This window comes from Peromyscus maniculatus, chromosome 12 (genome assembly GCF_049852395.1).
Source record: "Peromyscus maniculatus bairdii isolate BWxNUB_F1_BW_parent chromosome 12, HU_Pman_BW_mat_3.1, whole genome shotgun sequence".
NCBI lineage: Eukaryota > Metazoa > Chordata > Mammalia > Rodentia > Cricetidae > Peromyscus > Peromyscus maniculatus.
In genome coordinates, this window is record NC_134863.1 from 54,718,922 (window position 1) to 54,737,988 (window position 19,067).

General features: G+C 39.9%; 1 protein-coding gene across 1 annotated transcript in view; it reads right to left on the reverse strand.

The window, feature by feature from the left end:
- The window catches only part of Htr1f (5-hydroxytryptamine receptor 1F), a 138,766-nt gene that overhangs the window by 32,013 nt on the left and 87,686 nt on the right, over nucleotides 1–19,067 (reverse strand). The window contains exon 3 of the mRNA XM_016000174.3: nucleotides 5,696–5,735. The gene's annotated coding sequence lies outside the window, so the exon portion shown is untranslated. The remainder of the gene's footprint in view (nucleotides 1–5,695; nucleotides 5,736–19,067) is intronic.

Below are 19,067 nucleotides of genomic sequence, written 5' to 3' on the forward strand. Positions count from 1 at the left end.
GTGTTGAAAGATCAGAGAGACAAAGGAGCAAGCCACAGCCACCTCTTACCTCGCCAACTTGTGGTGATACATTGTGTACCCGAATAGAGCTTGCTGGAGGATCAGAGAACAGAGCCAGCCACTAGATTAGACATAGAGGCCAGATATTGGTGGCATACACCCTTAATCCTATCACTTAGGAGGCAAAGATTCCTCTAGATCTCTGTGAGTTCAAGGCCACACTGGAAACAGCCTGACAGTGGTAGTACACACCTTTAATCCCAGTACTGGAAAGCACACTCTTTCATCCCAGGAAGTGACAGGGTTTAGAAAGGTATATAAGGCATGAGGAAACAGGAACTAAAGCACTTCAGCTGAGACCCTTTCTGGTGAGGATTCAGAGACTTTCAGTCTGAGGAAACAGGATCAGCTGAGGAGTTGTCGAGGTGAGGTTGGCTGTGCCTTGCTCAGCGTCTCTGATATTTCAGCTTTCACCCCAATATGTAGCTCTGGGTTTTTTATTATAAGACTGTTTAAGACCCGAACAACAACAACTTTACACACCTGTGGACACTTGATTTTTGACAAAGAAGCCAAAATTATACAATGGAGAAAAAAACCTTTTCAACAAATGGTGCTAGCATTACTGGATGTTGGAATGTAGAAGAATGCAAATAGATTCATATCTATCACCCTGCACAAAACTCAAGTCTAAGTGGAACAAAGACCTTAACATAAACCCAGATGCACTGATCCTGATAGAAAAGAAAGTTGGAAGTAGCCTTGAACATAGTGTCCTAGGAGACTGTTTCATGAATAAAACACCAGTAGCGGGCTGTTCTTCCAAAGGTTCTGAGTTCTATTCCCAGCAACCACATGGTGGCTCACAACCACCTGTAATGAGATCTGGTGCCATCTTTTGGCCTGCAGAATATATATATATAACAACAACAACAAAAAAAAAACCCACCAGTAGCACAGATACTAAGATAGGCAATTAATAAATGGGACCTCATGAAACTGAAAGGCTTTTGTAAGGCAAAGGATACTGTCAATAGGACAAAATGGCAGCTTACAGAATGGGAGAAGATCTTCACCAGCCCTACATCCACCATAGGGCTAATCTATAAAATATATAAAGAACTCAAGAAACTAGCCATTAAAAAAACCTCAATAATCTAATTAAAAAATGGGGTACAGACTTGAACAGGGAATTCTCAACAGAAAAATCTCAAATAAAAGAGAAACACTTAAAGAAATGTTCAACATCCTTAGCCATCAGGAAAATGCAAAATGGCTCTGAGATTCTATCTTACACCTGTGAGAATGGCTAAGGTCAAAACCACTTCAGTTAATGCTGAAAAGGATTTGGAGCAAGGGGAACACTCCTCTATTGCTGTGCACTCTATTGGGAGTGCAAACTTGTAAAGCCTCTTTGGAAGTAAGTGTGGCAGTTTCTCAGAAAACTGGGAATCAATCTACCACAAAACTCACCTAAACCACTCCTGGACATATATCCAAAGGATGCTCAATCATATCACAAGGACACTTGCTCAACTATGTTCATAACAGCTTTATTCATAATAGCCAGAACTTGGAAACAAACTAGATGTCTCTCAACCAAAGAATAGGTAAAGAAAATGTACATTTATACAAAGTAATATTACTTAGCTGCTAGAAAAAAAAGACACAATGAAATTTGCAGGAAAATGTATGGAACTAAAAAAAACCATTTTGTGTGAGGCAACTCAGATCCAGAAAGACAAACATAGCATGTACTCACTCATAAGTGGATTTTAGCTGTAAAGTAAAGGATAGCCATGGTACAATCCACAGATCCAGAGAGGGTAGGTAGCAAGGAGGGCCTAAGTGGGGGATGCATGAAATCTCCCTGGGAAGGGGAAATAGAGGAGAGCTCCTGGTGGACTGTGGGTGGGTAGGCATGGAAACTTGAGGGATCAGGTTGGAAGGTGGGTGGAGGGGGAGGATTCTGAGAGAGATGACTGGAAAGGGGGGGCTTTACAGAGTTGGGTAGAAGCCTGGTGTAAGGGAAATTCCCAGGAGTCTAAAAGGACAGCCATAGCTAAGACTCCTGGCAGCAGTGCATGCATAGTCTGAACTGGCCATCCCTTGTGATTGGATTGGTGAGTACCCTGGTTGTCAACAGAGAGCCTTCATGCCTTCATCCCGTGACTTATGAGGCAGATTCAGAGACCCAAGGCCAAACATTGGGCGGATCTCAGGGAGTCTTGCTGAGGAGAGGGAAGAGGGATTGTAGGAGCCAGGGAGGTCAGAGACATCATAGGAAAACTCACAGAAATGGCTTGCCTGGCTTGTGGAAACTCAGAGAGTTTGAAGCAACAACCAGGAGCCTTCATGGGACTGACTTAGGCCCTCTGCATATATATATATATATATATATATATATATATATATATATATATATATATATATATATATATATATATATATATATATATATATGACAGTTGTGTCGCTTGGTCTATATGTGGGACTCCTGGCAATCAGAGCAGGGGCTGTCCCTGGTGCTTTGGCTGGCTCTTGGGAACCTGTTCCTCATGTTGGATTGCTTTTCCCAGACAGAATACAGGGGGAGGTGCTTAGTCTTATGGGGACTTAATAGGCCACGCTTTGCTGATGCCCATGGGAGGCCTGGCCCTGTCTAAGTGAATATGAAGAGGTGGTGGTGGACTGGAGTGGGGAACAGGGGGAGAGAGGAAGGATGGGAGAAGAGAGAGGGAAGGCTGCCGTTAGGATGTAAAACAAACAAACAAACAAACAAACAAACAAACAAATAAATATATCAGAAATATAGAAAAAAAAGAGTCTTTGCACAGCAGATAATAGCTATCTATAACTTCAGTTCCAGGGGATCCAATGCTCTTTTTCTGGCTTCTGTAGACACTAGGCATGTCATGGTACACACAGACATACACAGGCAAAACACCAATACATATAACATAAAAATAAATAAGTATAAAAAAATTTAAAAAAATGGAAGGTCACCTAGACTTACTCTTTCTCATTCCTCTAGGATGATTGGATAAACTTTAGTGTTTTATGATTTTTATGTGATTTTTTCCCTAATTTTAAAAGTTTTATTATTTATTTATGTGCATAGCATTTTGTGTGCATGCATGTAGATGTACCATATGTGTGCATGGTGCCCATGAAGGTTAGAAGAGGGTGTTGACTTCCCTGGAATTAGAGTCACAGATGGTTATGAGCCATTGTGTGAGGACTGTGAGCTGAACTTGAGTTCTCTGCAAGAGCAACAAGTATTCTTAATAACTGAGTCATCTCTTCAGCCCTATAAAGTGTGATTTTTTTCAATGAAATAAAGATTTATCACCATTAGTAATATCAGATAGAAGTCTACATTTTTGACAAAATTTTATGTGGTGGTTTGAATAAAAATGGTTTCCATAGGTCCATAGGGAGTGGCATTATTGGAGATATGGCTTTGTTAGAGTAGATGTGGTCTTGTTGGAGGAAGTATGTGACTGTGGGCTTTGAGGTCTAGAAGCTCAAGCCAGTTCTCTTCCTGCTGCCTGCCTAACCAGATAGAGAACTCTCAGCTCCTTCTCCAGCTCCATGTCTGCCTACACTCTGCCATATTTCCTGCCATGTCAATACTAAATGGCGCCCAACGTGTTGGCAAGAGTTTCTACCTAAAACCTGAGAAAAGATTCTAAAACGGAGCTAAAAACAGCTTCCTAATTGTCTCTCTCAAATGAGCAGCAGCTGCCGGTTTGAGTTACTGGCGGGTTCCTGGCGTGTGAGCTCGATCTGCAGTATGGCGGGAATGAGGCCTCTGCAAGTGGCACATTAAGCTGCATGGTGGATTTAGCTTTTGCTAGTACAAAACAAAAAGAGGTTTCTGGGCTACACGCTGCTTTGATAAGAAGCATAGACCCACTATTTCCGAGAGTTGATGGCTCCCAGAGCTGGCGGAAAACGTACCACCGCCATGTTGGGAAGCTGAAGTGGGCGGAGCCAGCAGCCACAGCGCCGTTTCAGGCTTAAAAGGCTGCAGTTTAAGCAATAGGCTCAAGGTAATATAAAAAATAAGCCATGTAAAGATGGCTACCACACAGAGAATCTGGATTATGTTCTCTTTGATATTTGTAACTGAAGAAAAACATTTGATTGCAAAAGCTGTTGAGTTATGCAAAAATGTGTATTTTAAAGGTACCTTGACTTCAAAATTTGGATATAAGGATATGTTGCTTTGGAAAGGAGGCTCTGGTTTTGTTTCTACAGAAAGCCAGAGGCTATGGATTTGTTCCAGATTAAGATACATCAGGTTTGACCAGCCAAGACCACCTGAAAGGTCTCTGATGACACCATGGCCCAGATGATCCAACATCCAGAATCGTTTCAAGGCAACTGGCTCAGACAATACGGTCTCACGGACTACTCCATGATCCTAAAATTTTCTTTGTGTCCCCATAAGATACAGCGCCCCCCTCCAGCAGGAAGTAGTAAGAGAAGCTACGCCCAAATTCCCAAATATACCAAGCTGACTTTGGAGATGCGTAAAAGTTAAAACCTTCCTTTTAAAAAAAAGAAAGGGGAAGTGCTGTGGGACGGTCTGTATGTCAAATTGCTCTGATTGGTCAATAAATAAAACACTGGTTGGCCAGTGGCCAGGCAGGAAGTAGGTGGGACAAGGAGAGAGGAGAATTCTGGGAAGTGGAAGGCTGAGGAGGAGAGACACTGCAGCCGCCCGCCATGACCAGCAGCATGTGAAGACGCCGGTAAGCCACCAGCCACGTGGCAAGGTATAGATTTATGGAAATGGATTAATTTAAGCTATAAGCACAGTTAGCAAGAAGCCTGCCACGGCCATACAGTTTGTAAGCTATATAAGCCTCTGTGTTTACTTGGTTGGGTCTGAGCGGCTGTGGGACTGGCGGGTGACAAAGATTTGTCCTGACTGTGGGCAAGGCAGGAAAACTCTAGCTACACTAAACCTCTAAACTGTAAGCCAGCTCCAATGAAATGTTTTCCTTTGTAAGAATTGCTGTGCTCATGTGTCTCTTCACAGCAATAGAAACCCTAATGAGGATACCTTACATCTGTATGGTTTAGTGAAAATTTAAAAATAGCAGAGTTTGGCCTGTGAGATAGATCAACAGGTGAAGACACTTGTACAAGCTTGGTGGTCAGAGTTCAACTCCTGGAACCCACAGAGATGAAAGGAGAGAACTAACTCTACAAAGTTGTCCTCCGACTGCCACATTGCATGCTGTGGTATGTGCATCCTCATGGACAGCATATACACAGGATAAATAAGTAAACAAATGTAACTTACTAAAAATATCACATTTGATCCTGACATTATCAAACATTACACTAAGCCAAATTTAATTTGTTATAAATCAATTTTATCATGTATTAATTTATTGGAGGCAGACATTAACACTTTAATTTTCAAGTGCAATGGTAATTATACTTACTGACAAACATAATAATTATGCTAATACAAATCTGGGTAAAATTTTTCCAACAGTGACTTGATGCCAAGCAATTTAATTTTCTTGTACATTAGCTTAACTGATATTTATCAAAATCCCAAGTAGTAGTACGATGATGAATCTTCATTGTCAACTGGAATCTCCTTGGTGACATACCTTTGGGCTTGTCTGTGAGGACATTTCCAGAGAGATTTAATTAAAGAAGGTAGACTCACCCTTGGTGTGAACAGCATCATCCCACAGGCTTGGCCTGGACTGAATAAAAAGGAACAAAGGAGAAAGTGAGTTGCACACCAACATTCGTGTCTTCGGCTTCTGATTGAAGATGCAATGTGGCTAGCTGGCTCATGCCCCTGTTGCCATGCCTTCCTGCCATAGTGATCTCTATGCCCTCAAAGCATGTGTCAAATAAACCCTTCCTTCCTTCATGGAGTTATGTTTATCAGGGATTTTGTCACAGCAAAGAGAAAGTACTTAATATGTAGATGTTATTAGCTTATGTTACACAAACATAAACATCTTTAAGTAGGAGACAGCAATGATGAACTTTCTTGCTTCAAAACTTAACTGAAAAATAAAGAAAATTACATTTGTCTATTTATTTTGCATAGGCATGGGCATAAAAAGTGCCACAGTGCCAATGTTGTAGAGGTCCAAGATAACTTTTGGAAGCAGGTTCTCTTTTTCTACCATGTGGGTTCTGGAGACCAAGGTCAGGTTGTCAGGCTTGTGGCAAGTCCCTTGATCTGAAGTGTTATCATCCCCCCAAGTTAAGATAAATATTTTAAAAATTATTTTATGTATATACTTACATACATGAGTGAGTATATACATTTTTTCTCTGCAAGTATGTCTGTGCAACATGCCTGATGCTCTTGTAGGCAAGAAGGAATGTTGTGGGATATTAGTTGAAGATGCAGTACATCTATTTATGCTATGGAACATTTGTTTAATGATGCAAAGAAATGTTGCATGCTTTTATATTGCATTTGTTTAACTCTGTGAAGCTGTGTTACTTTGTCTGTCTAAAACACCTGATTGATCTAATAAAGAGCTGCACATCCAATAGCTAGGCAGGATGGAGAAATAGTTGAGGCTGGCAGGCAGAGAGAATAAATAGAAAGAGAAGAATATGAAAGGGGAGACAAAGAAGGAAAAGGAGAGGAAGATGTCAGAGGCCAGCCACCCAGCTACACTGCAAGTCACAGAGTAAGAAGTAAAGAAATAAATATAAACTAGAGAAAGATAAAAGCCCAGAAGCAAAAGGTAGACAGGATAACTTAAGAAAACCTGGCTAGCAACAAGCCAAGCTAAGGCTGGGCATTCATAAGTAAGAATAAGTCTCTGTGTATTTATTTGGGAGCTGGGTGGCAGGCCCCCAAAGAGCAAAGAGTAAAATAAGAAGCCAACAACAGAAGGGAGCATTGAATCCCCTGGGACTGGAGTTACAGACAACTGTGAGCCATCTTGTGGGTACTGGAAATCGAACCTGAGTCCTCTGGGAAAAGAAGTCAGTGCTTTTAACCAGTGTGTCTGTCATCTCTCCAGCCCTCAGTTAAGTTTGTAAATGCTACACTCTAAAGTTTGTTTCATAACATTTATTCCTTTCACAATAACTATGTGAAAAAGGTTATGGCTAACACAAATATTTCTCATTCTAAACTTCATGATTTTATACAACAGCATCTCTGGAAATTGCTACAATTCACTGAATGAAAGAAAATTACCAATAGCCAGGCATGGTGGCACACACCTTTAATCCCAGAACTCTGGAAGCTGAGTCAGGAGGATCTCTGTGAGGTCAAGGCCAGCCTGGTCTACAATAGTGAATTCTAGGACAGTCAGGAATACATAGAGAGACCCTGTCTCAAAAATTAAAAAAAAAAAAAGCAAAAGAAAAGAAGATGGTCAATTTTATTTTGACCTTGCAATTGCATCTTAAGGTTGCCGTTGAAGGGAGCATTTTTATTTGTTAATTAAGTTAAAGATTCATTGGAAAATTTTGCACATTATTGTGTCATCTCAGATTATCTGCTCAAAGCATTCTCCCTATTAGTTTAAAGACAATTTGAGAGTAAAATCACTTCATTTAGCATAGTCCTTTCTCTAATAAAATTTTCAGATTAATCTCAAGAAATGGCATGGAGACAATATGATACATTTGTACCACTGTAAATCCAGAGGTGACAGCAAGTACAGGAAGAATGTGTGCTCAGTGAAAGGGACCCTAGTTCATCTAAGGCTCTGCCTTCATTCTCAGCATCATCAAATAAGGAAAAATAATGTATAACTGCCACTTGATTTCCAATGGGAATACATGCCAAAAAACTCATCATCAAGGTGAAAATACCACAAAAATGCCTTTGTACGCCTACTGAATGTTGCTGTGGTCCAGCATTGGTTGGCTGTTTACCTTTGAGTATGCTTATTGGGAGTTGTTGCTCACTTCTGCCCCCTAGTGTCATAAGAGAGTATTGTATGTAGATGAGCAAAGATTACCATCCTAAATTTTGAGTCGGATTCCTACTCAATGTTTATTGTGTTGTTACCATGGCAAAGTGAGACAACAACAAGTCCAAAACAGTTATCTTAAGTATGTTGGGACCATCTGTGTTATGTAATATCATAAACTGCCAATTTCAAAACACTGATTTGTTTTTTTAAACTCTTAAAATGTACTTAGGGAAATGTTTGAAAACAAAGACAAAATGTGCTCCTAGGCACAAGTATCCACAATAATTTTCAATATAGCCATTTTATTCAGTAAAATAATCAATTTATAGTACTATATAAGGATAGATTTTTTTTTTTTTTTGGTTTTTCGAGACAGGGTTTCTCTGTGTAGCTTTGTGCCTTTCCTGGAACTCGCTTTGGAGACCAGGCTGGCCTCGAACTCACAGAGATCCACCTGCCTCTGCCTCCCGAGTGCTGGGATTAAAGGCATGTGCCACCACTGCCCGGCAAAATTATTTGTTTTATAAAGCTTCTTCCATGTGAATATGTGTGTGCATGCTTGTGTACATGTGTGTACTTGTGAATTATATCTCATCTTCTTATTCATATATAGCAGATCTGTGGTAGTTTGAATAAGAATGGCCCCCATAAGCTCATATATCTGAATGCTTAGATCATGGAGTGGCACTATTTGAAAAGGATTAGGAGGTGTGGACTTGTTGGAGGAAGTGTGTCTCTTGGGGTGGGCTTATGTGTTTAAAATCCTATACCAGATCCAGTATCTTTCTGCCTGAAGATCAGGATGTAGTTTTCAGCTATGGCTCCTGGGCCATGCTCCCCACCATGATGATAATGGATTAAGCCTCTGAAAATGTAGACAAGCTTCCAATTAAATCATTCTTTTATAATTATGATTTCTTGATCATGGTATCTTTTCACAGAAATATAACAGTGACTAAGACAAGGTAAATTCTACTTCAGTGTATATTAATACCCAATCTTAAAAAAAGAGACAGATTTGTGTTTATTTTTATCAGATAATAATCAACTCCCTTTGATTATTTCTGTCTTATGTCTGCTGAGAAACAAGGCTACAAGCTCATTATTTGATTGTACTTCTTTGCTATTTAAAAAAAAAATTTCTTAGAACTTAAATTAAGAACACAGAAAAGCAATGGGCAGGGAAGGTGAAATATGGTCATTTCGGTAAATAACATGTTTATAATGATAGCCAGTGGCATTTCAAAATTCTAAGCAGGACATTAGAACAGAGTATTTATTAAGTAGGACTAATGACAATCCCCTGATTCCACTGACGCTAATTATAAGTTTCATTTTCCATATACAGTTGACTGGTATTAAAATGTTAATATTTGCATAATTTATGTGAACTAATATGTATACCAGTATTGCTCCAAATATTAATAAATTAGGATGCTGTAAGACCTTTTACAAATACTTTTCATATTTTTGAAGCATTTTTCTGGCTGTTAAGGACACTTATTGCAAAAATATGGAAACCGCAGGTCAAGAGAAGAAATGTAACTACATAATCAACAGCCTCTTTTATTGCATGACACATTTGAGATGGGAAATGGACAGTGTGCTGAGGTAAATGAAACTCTGTTCAGGTCTTCACCTCCATGATAACTGCACGCATGCATTCCACTTTGTGCATTTCTCGTGCTCTGAGATTTCCCGGGGCTCTTCTTCGTTTTGCACGGTGCTTTGTAGCTTACTACGTTTTGGAAAGTTTTGCTGTAGCATTGATGGGAACCATTACAGATTCCAATTCCAATTTGTGATTAGGATCTTACAAACCTTTTTTTTTCTTAACAGAAAAAAGATAATTAAAAATTAATTTATTTTAAAACAAATCTTATTGTATTTTATGGTCACATCACTGAATAGATGATTTCTTTTGTTTGTTTTTGTTTTAACAACAGGAAGTTCCAATGTTGGAATCAGCAATTATGGAAATTTAGGTTTCTGAAAGGAGGCAAGACAATTATTCAGTCAAAATCCAGTGTGTTTTTGTACCATTTTCATATTATTGTTGTTGTAAGTGTTAGTATCTCACTATGTAGCCATGGCTGGCCTATTAATTGTTTTTATTTGGTTAAATTTTTGGCATGGACCACATGACAATCACTGCTGCTTGACAAAGTTCCAGCATTTTGACATTGTGATCACAACTCTCCAGCACCTTTTTATTTTCATTTTTAATAATTCTCAGTATGTGTTATGGGCATTTCCTTTTGCCTTTTCTTTTGGGAAATTTTGTGTGGGCTTTGAAGGATGGAAATGTATAAAATGGCAGCCTCTTTAAACAAAATAATTCTTTGGAAAAAAAAATTCCTGCAACCGAGGGACCATATGGTGTGATGACTCGCATGGACCTCACTTTGACCCCCTGATTAGACCAAGAACAGAAAAGTTAGAGATTTACTAACTTGGCACACCTGACTCCAAGGATGAAAAGCATGCAATCCAGATCCAGAGCCTGAGGCCATTAAGGGCCAGAGTTCCGGCAGTAGGTACAGAGAAATCAGAATGGTACTGTATAAAGGAAAAAGTAAGATATCAGGACCTTCCCTTTTGGGAACATCTGAGGGGAAGAGCGCCTATAGTCAGACTAATACAAAAAGGAATGCTATTAGGGAACAGCTCAGTGCAAACACTGCATCATGTCATAAAACAGGGAAACTTGACTCCCCTTGCTCCTATAATCCCTCTTTCCTCTCTTCAACTGGACTCCAACACCTCAGCCTGGTGTGTGGATGTGGATCTCTGCATCTGCTTCCATCAGTTACTAGATGAAGGCTCTATGAAGACAGTTAGGGTATTCACTAATCTGATTGCAGGGGAAGACCAGTTCAGGCACCTTCTCCACTATTACTAGGGCTCTTAGCTGGGGGTTATCCTTGTGGATTCCTGGGAATTTCCCTAGCATCAGGTCTCTCCCTAGCCCCATGATGTTTCCCTCTATGGAGATATCTCTTTCATTGCTCTCCCACTCCATCCCTCCCGAAACTCCACCATCCCATTCTCTCATATTCTCATCCCCCCTCCCCTCCCCTAGACTGACAGCTGGGGAGCCTGCAGGGGACCGAACTAGGATCTCTGCATATCGATGACAGTTTTGTAGCTTGATCTGTTTGTGGGACCCCTGGCAATGGGACCAGGATCTATTCCTTGTACATGAACTGGCTTTTTGAAGCCCATTCCATGTGGTAGGATGCCTAGCTCAGCCTTGAGCAGAGGTGGGTGTGTGGGTGTGTGTGAAAGGGGGTGTTGGTCTTTCCTCAACTGAATGGTCCAGGCCTTGTTGACTCCCCGTGGGAGAGGCCTTTCTCTTTCTGGGGAGTGGATGGGGGTGGGTTAGGGGAGGTAAGGGGGGAGAGGGGAGGGGAGGGAGAAATGTGTATGGAAAATGAATAAAAATAAGTAAATTTAAAAAATTATAGTGGAGTGTCTGGTCCCCAGAGAAAGTCCTTTTTCCAAGGTTAGGCATTTGGACAAGGGCCTCTATTTCCTCAGGGGCATAAGGAAAGTTGCTGCTTACTAAAAGAATTTATTCTCCTTATCTCTGGCAGGAGGAACTGTGGACCTTCCATTGATGTAAGAGGGTGCTTGGTGGAGTTACTGAACCTTAGAGAGCAATAGGCATTTAGATACTTGCTGAACTTAATGCTTTTGTCTCAGGAAAAATGGTTAGATGAAGCTGATGGCCACTTTCCTCCCTAAATCATTGAGCCTGCTTTTAATCTTGTGGCTAAACTATTGTAGCCTTATAGAGTATAAAAGGTGCAGGCTTTTTTCAATAAAATGGCAGCCATCCCAGTTCACCCTCAGATCATGTCAGTCTCCTCCTTCCCCTTGACGACTCCACACCTCCTCTGGGACCTGAACCCTCGCTGGAGCTGGGCTCAGGCACATGTTCACATTAAAAGCTGTAAAGCAGTAAATTTGTTTGTGGCATGTTACATCTACAACTGTATTTTAAAAGGGTTCTGCATGTGTAAAACTCATCCAAATATTAGTAAATTACTTAGAGAAAGTAATAGTTGGCACTGCCAATGCAAAAAGTAATATGGGAAGTATAATGAAGGCTAATGTTTCCAAAGACAGCAATTTTTTTTTCTGCCTAAAACACTTCACTTGCAGTCCATTAAATCAAATATGAGCATAGGACATGGATAAAATCTCTCAATCCCTCACTCTCTTTTGAAGGTATTTTTTGAAGAAAATGGAAAATAAATGAAACCCCAAGTTATTTGTTTCTAAATTATTCTGTAATCCTACTTTTTTTTTTTTTTTTTTTTTTGAGAGAGAGAGTCTCAGATAGCTTAGCCTGGCCTGAAATTCCAACTGACTAGCTGAGGATCTCGCTGCTCCTACCTCCTGAGCGCTGATATTACAGGTGATTGTTTTTACATCTGGCTTTGTAATTCTAAATTTAATTGGACTTAGTTATTGTCTTATAGGAGAAAACTAGATGATAAAAGATAAAATGGTAAATAGAAGAATGAAATGTTGCAAAATCAACTGTCAATCAAGGGGAGAGATTCAGAAGCTGTGGGGTATGGTTAACTGAAGCCATGTTTCTATTGGGTGGTAAGAAACTCATGCAATGGCAAAACTGCTCTAGTTTCTGATCCTTGGAGTGACTCTGTATCATTTTAAGTGACAGTAGTCATTTTGAGAGCATAGTATCAATTTTAGTCACGAAATAAAAAATGTCAGATAATAGATGGACCAGTGATCCAAAGCCACTGATATCATTACATTAGAATATCTGTAGTCACCCAATACAGAATATCTGATTCACAAATTTCACCATGCAGACAGAAATATTTATGTGCTTTTTAATTAAAAGTAAATGAAGATTATCCAAACTACTGATACTTGAACACATAATTTAAGGCACAGAATATGATTTTTTTTCAAGGCAGGGTTTGTCTGCATAGCCCTGGCTCTCCTGGAACTCACTTTGCAGATCAGGCTGGCCTTGAACTCAGATATCCACCTGCCTCTGTCTTTCAAGTGCTGGGATTAAAGGTGTATGCCACCAGTGCCCGGCACTTTTTTTTTTTTTCAATTCTTGGCATGTATGTACGTATGTTTGTATGTATGTATGTGTTTGGGTGTTTTGCCTGCATGCATATCTGTGTACCATATGTGTGCCTGGTGCCCACAGAGGTCAGAAGAGAATGTTGTTGGATCTCTTGGGACTGAAGTTACAGACAGTTGTGCTCCACCATATGGGAGCTGGGAATCAAACCCAGGTCCTCTGGAAGAGCAGCAAGTGCTCTTAACCACTGAGCAATCTCTCCAGAAGAATATAATTTATAGAGTCATTTATTAAGGAGCTAGTGGAAATTATTTGTACATTTCATAGTCATCCGTGATATGAACTTTCAAAACACTCATTTGAATTACATTAATGCAGTGTGGAATCATCACATTATTATTTAACTGGTACAATAATGTGTGTACAATTTCACTGGAATGTACTGTTTCTTGTGTGAGCAACGATTATGTGAACTTTATTTATTTGAGTACCTCCAGTATCTGGCCTTATGCTTCCATGATGTAGGTATAAACAAATACTTGTTTTATAAATAAAAAACAAATAGAATAATTAAGTTAAACTATCTAAAACCCTTGGTGTATATACCTAGAGATGCTTAAGCTATTATAAAGGAAAATCAGAATAAAACTGCATAACACAATTCACATCCCCCTTTCTTTCACTATGAAAAGATCAGATAGCTCTAAAAACACATTATTTGAGGTTTCCAAATAGCATAGATATTACTTGGGGTTTTTACGTGCTGTAAATACTATTCTCGCCTTTGCAGCTATAAGGGGCACATAAAATGTTCTAGTTAGCGTCCGTGTTGCTATGATAAACACCACAACCAGAGAGCAACTTGTGGGGAAAGAGTTCCTTTCATCAAACAGCTTACAGTCCATCATGGAGGGAAGTGAACACAGCAATTCAAAGCAGGAAACTTAAGGCAGGAACTGAAGCAGAGGAATCAGAGGAACTCTGCTAACTGGCTTGCTCTCCATGGCTTGTTCAGCCTGCTTTCTTATACACCACAGGACCTGCCCAGGGGTGGCATCATCAACATTTGGCTGAGTCCTTTCATGTCAACCATAAAAAAAAAAAAAATGCCCCACAGACATGCTTTCAGGCCAACCTGGTGGAAGCAATTTCTCAGCTGAGGGTCCCTCTTCACAGGAGACTCTAGTTTGTGTCACGTTGAACAAACTCATCAGCAACAACATCTAATTTTTTTTTCTTTTGTAATGTTGGGTCTTACACTCAAGGCATCACATGCTAAGTAAGTGCTCTACCAATGAGCTATGTCTGTAATCCAACACTTGATTTTTTTTCCTGTGGTGGAAAATTGGGAGCATTCAAAACTATGGACCAGTGAATGCGGTTTCAAACTTTCAGCAAGCTGTTTTTACATTAAAACCAAGACCCTAAGTAGTTTCCCATAACTAACATAAAGGATTGTGTTTGCCTTTCTTTCAGTCTTCTGTGTACTAAGTGATGCTGCATTGAAACATGGAGAGCAGTTGTCTTGCTGACACGATTTCATTCACTTCTGGCATATATCTGAGTGATGCTACTAACTAATAGGATAGTGTTTTCAGGGACCCTATATCGTTTTTTTATAATGAGTGTACTAACTGACATTCCCACTGAGAGTAGGCATAGACTCCCTTTTCTCTACAATCTCACCATTTTTCTTTTTACATATAAACTGCCACTACTATGTAGTCGTTTGAATCTCCTCCATAGGCTCTGATATTTGAACACCCGGTCCCCAGTTGGTGGTGCTGTCTGGGGAAGTCTAGGAGGTACAAGTTTACTGGAGAAAGGATGTGACTGGAAGGGGGTTTGGGGCTTAAAAGCCCTGCACCAGTTTGAGTTAGCTCTGTCTGCTTCATGCTTGTAGTTGAGGATGTGGCTTCTCCACTTTCTGTCCCCGCTGGCATGCCTGCTGCTTGCTTCCTTACCACGATGGGCTCTTTTTTTCCCCTAGGATCAAATAAGAACTTTCTTCTATAAGTTGTCTTGATCATGTGTTTTACCATAGCAACAGAAAAGCAACTAGTACATAACACAATAAACCAAATGTTAGCCCGGTGGTGGAGGCGCATGCCTTTAATCCCAGCACTTGGGAGGCAGAGCCAGGCAGATCTCTGTGAGTTCAAGGCCTGCCTGGTCTACAGAGTGAGTTCCAAGACAGACTCCACAGCTACAGTGAAACTCTGTCTCAAAAAAAAAGCCAAATGTTAATATATGTTATACTGTGAATTTTAATTATTTCCTCTCCTTTTCCATGAATAGACATCTATTTTTAATTTTTTTAAATATGAAACATAAACTTTCTTTTTCAGTGATAATTAAAATTCAGTTGAGTATGTTGTGTATATGATTATGCCAAAGACCAAGTATTGAGCTTTGGGAGACCGTAAGGAAGACAATAAAATATTAAATTAAAACATAAAGTATAATCAGGAAGGAAGAGAAGAAGCAGGTAGGCATAATATCATTTCAGTATGAATAAATTTAAAGTCATAGTTACTAAAATGATTTAGAACAGAAAAGAGTCACAAAAATGATCAAGTAAAGAGATATATAAGTTTTAAGAGAATAATGACAACATATACTCAGAGAATGAGAAGACAAAGAAGTTGACTTTCAAAGGAGTTTAAAGAATACTTATACCACTTAAGCAAATACGACAATACTTATACAAACAACATAGGAGAGTAGCCCTGGCATGGAGTATGGAAAAGAATGTCTTTGCTTCCTATGTCCATCTCTTTCTTTCTAAGGCACATTTGCAGATCTGTGAGGTCAAGTTCTATCTAATGAAATGTTGACAGGAGTTTCTAGGGCAGTTTTCAGGAGGAATCACAGTGTTTAATTTTCTCTTGGGGTTTTTCTTCCTCCTGCTGTAGGCCTGGCTGCCAATAAAGGATGGCTGAAGTGACAGAAGCTATTTAGACCACCACGGTGGTCCTAGAGATAAAGCAATGGACTAAGGAAGCAAGAATAGAAAGAAAGACGTAGGCTTCTGAAGATACTGTGGGGTAACCACATTAGCCCTCAGGTCAAAGCTCAGCTTCTGTAGAGAAAAGAAAAATAAGCTTCTGTCAGGCTTAAGGAAATTTTATTCAGTTTTATACAGATGTGCTTGCTCCTTCCAATCGATGGCAACTCGGTATCTCTAGTTCCACTGCAGTTTCACCAAATGCACCTAGTAAGTGTCAAAAAGCAAAGAGAAAGGAAAAATATATGATTTGATGGAGCCACTCAATCATAAACCAGTGAATTCTCCCACTTTAACGTTACATAAATGAATTATATCATGAACATACACCTAGCTGTTGTTTTCCCACTGTTAGTGAAAGTGGGTGCACTCTAACAGAATTTGTAAGTAGAACCTCATCAGATTTACACGGAAGTATATGGACTAGATTGTACTATGGCAATAGACAGCATCAAAATTTCAGTACCATAAAGAGGTAGAATTTATTACTTCTTCAAGGAACACATTCTAATGAGTTAGTCAGGGCTCTTTTCTGTGTAAGCACTTCATACCACATGCCAATTTATTTGCATAGGAGGGAAGATTTGAGTTACGAACTGCTTATATTTCATTTACAAAGACTAGTTGCATGAGCTCAAGGGATGGGGGACTATTCTTTTCCTCATTCACAGAAGCAGGAGGAACAAGCTATTAGAGAACATTGACATCCACTGTGCTACTAAATTACAACAGCGTCTTTGTGAAAAATTTCAAGCCACAATAATGTTTTTACTTTTTGGATATGAAGTTCCACTTTAATTAATTTTGTTTCTTTAGCAAAGCTTTCCCCTGAAAGGACAAAATAAAACATTTCCTGATGACAGTTTCCAAGAGACCAATCTCTCCTTAGCAGGTTAAAGGTAATTTAGTTGAGAAATAAGTCTCTGCTTGAAAAGACATGCACTCAGATTTCAAGATTCATGAACACCCACACACGTTTACTCATCCACTCTCCTGCACACACTGAAGGATCATCTGCTAAGTGCCATTTAGAGGAGGCCCACTGAAGTCAAGGCACGGGGAGCAGGAATTAAAGAGAAACACGTTATGCTAAACACTTCTAAAAGTCTTTCTCAATCTATAATTTTATTCTGAATATAGCAACTATGTTATACTCTCCAAACACATTGAAGTTGCTAGATATTTATTGGAAACTAATGACATAAGTATGATTAAGATGTCTCTGTGACATATATCCCAGTTGGGAAATGTTAAAACAAACTATACATTTATGACTCTGGTGTCTATAGATGGGGAAGATACTGTCTGGAGACCTGACAGGAAGATGACAGTGGCACTAAGTGGTGGAAATACTTTCGGTTTTGGAAAGCTGATGCATCAGGCTGAGGGCCAGTAGATCAAAGTCTTCTGGGATGCTATAGGCTTTTCTTTAACCTCTAGCTATGGTTAACTGCTGTGGGATGTCCTGTATGTCAAATGTGTTGCTCTGATTGGTTAATAAATAAAACACTGATTGGCTAGTAGCCAGGCAGGAAGTATAGGTGGGACTAACAGAGAGGAGAATTGAGAGAACAGGAAGGCAGAGAGGGAGACCCAGCCAGCCGCCACCATGACAAGGAAGATGTAAGGTACCAGTAAGCCACGTGCCACACGGCAAAGTATAGATTTATAGAAATGGGTTAATTTAAGATATAAGAACTAGATAACAAGAAGCCTGCTGCGGCCATACAGTTTGTAAATAATATAAGCGTCTGTGTGTTTATTTTATAAGTGGGCTATCGGACTGCTGGGGCTTGGCAGGACCTGGAGAGAAAACTCTCCAGCTACATTTAACTTCTACTTTTATCTTTCTTCCACAGTGACATGAAAAATGCAAGATGCCATTGGGAAAGGGCAAATTCAAAACTGTAAGTTCCGACTTGGGGGATTTGGTCAGTAGGGCCATGAATCTAGCAGAGAGAATGCCCCTCCGCCATTGCTGACCAAGGGGATTTGAGATGATCCAGCTAATCATAACAGCACATATGTAGAACCAAGAAGACAGGCTTTGTGTCTGGCTCCAAGCATGTAATCTCAGTATTGATGTTGATTTTGCACCTTTTGTTGGACTTCCAATAGTGGAGCCTGCTGTGGAACAATCATTTTCTACACTATGAGTATGTATTACTCTCACTGGTTAATAAAAAGCTGACAGGATAGTTAGTTGGGCAGGAAGTTAGATGGGAAAGCCAAACTGAGAATAATGGGAAGAAGGAGGGTGGAGTCAGGAGACATGAGCCAGCTGCCCAAGAAAAAAATACATATTAGAGGACAGTTAAAGCCACAAGCCATGTGGCAATACATAGATTAATAGAAATGTGTTAATTTAAATATAAGAGCTAGTTAGTAATAAGCCTGAGCTATCTACCAAGCATTTATAATTCATATTCAGCCTCTGAGTCAGGGACTGGGTGGTTGGGACAGGAAACTCCACTTACAGGAGCCCATGAAAGATACAGTAAAGCAAAGATAGCAAGCTAAGTTCACTGTGAGAATGGTTCTGCTCAGAAACCAGTCACCGCAGCTCATGATGTTTCCTTTCACAGGTTTAATTCCTTACTAGACCTGCCCCAGTGCCAATACTCCCCAGTGACCAGCACTTGGGCAGTCTGACCTATTATGTGCCTTTCCCTATGGTAAAATATCATGACCAAAAGCATCTTAAGGACATTAAAGGGTTTATTTTCCACTATGGTTCCAAAGGGACAGTCCATCATGGTAGCCATCCTGTGGAGGCAGGGGCAGAAAGCTGGATGATCACATTTTCATCCACACACAGAGTGAGACTATAAGAAGTGAGGCAAAGGTATAAACCCTCAAAGCACTTCATCAGTGACATACTTCTCCAGCAAAGCTCCACCTCCTAAAGGTTTCATAACCTCCCCAACTAGCACCACCCACTGGTGTTTGAATACATGAGCCTAAGGGGGACATTTATCATTTAAAACACCATACTTGGCAACTGAACTACCATCCTGAGTTCAACGTTCATCTTCAGAATCCTGGACACTGA